This window comes from Rhinopithecus bieti, unplaced genomic scaffold, assembly GCF_001698545.2.
Source record: "Rhinopithecus bieti isolate Rb0 unplaced genomic scaffold, ASM169854v2 scaffold_22355, whole genome shotgun sequence".
In the NCBI taxonomy this organism is placed as follows: Eukaryota; Metazoa; Chordata; class Mammalia; order Primates; family Cercopithecidae; genus Rhinopithecus; species Rhinopithecus bieti.
The window spans coordinates 76,045-76,786 of record NW_016810366.1 but is presented as its reverse complement, the minus strand read 5'-3'; positions in this window follow the sequence as shown (position 1 = coordinate 76,786).

Genomic DNA, 742 nt, shown 5'->3' with positions numbered 1-742 from the left:
AGTATATAGTAGCACTGAAAAAATAATTAATGAACTTGACCTAATGGACATGTGGATCTATGTGCAGCTATATCTTTATGTACTTGTATATCTATATCTGTCTACATCAGCATATATCAAGCAAATGGAAAGTACGTTTTTTTCAGACACATATATAACATTTATAAAACTGACTGTATCATGTTCAGTCAAAATTGCAAAAGATTGAAACCACCCTGATCATATTCTCTGACCATAAGCACATTCAACTAAGAATTGACAACAAAATATTAACTAGAAAAAATCCCATTTTGGAAATAAAGAGTCAATTTAAAAGACTTCATGGATAAAGAGGGAATCATAATGGGGATTTCAAAACAGTTTGAACTGCAAAACAATGAAAATATCAAATAACAAAATTTGTGAGATTCAATTAAAGTAGAAATCAGAAGAAAGAGAAGAAAACCTGAAAATTAATTATTCTTCCCAAGTAGTTAGAAAAAGAACAACACAGCTCCAGTCTCCAACTCCCAGCGCGAGTGACACAGAAGACTGGTGATTTCTGCATTTTCAACTGAGGTACTGGGGTCATCTCACTGGGGAGTGCCGGACAATTGGTGCTGGTCAGCTGCTGCAGCCCGACCAGCGAGAGCTGAAGCAGGGCGAGGCATTGCCTCACCTGGGGAGTGCAAGGGGGAAGGGAATCCCTTTTCCTAACCAGGGGAACTGAGACACACAACAACTGGAAAATCAGGTAATTCCC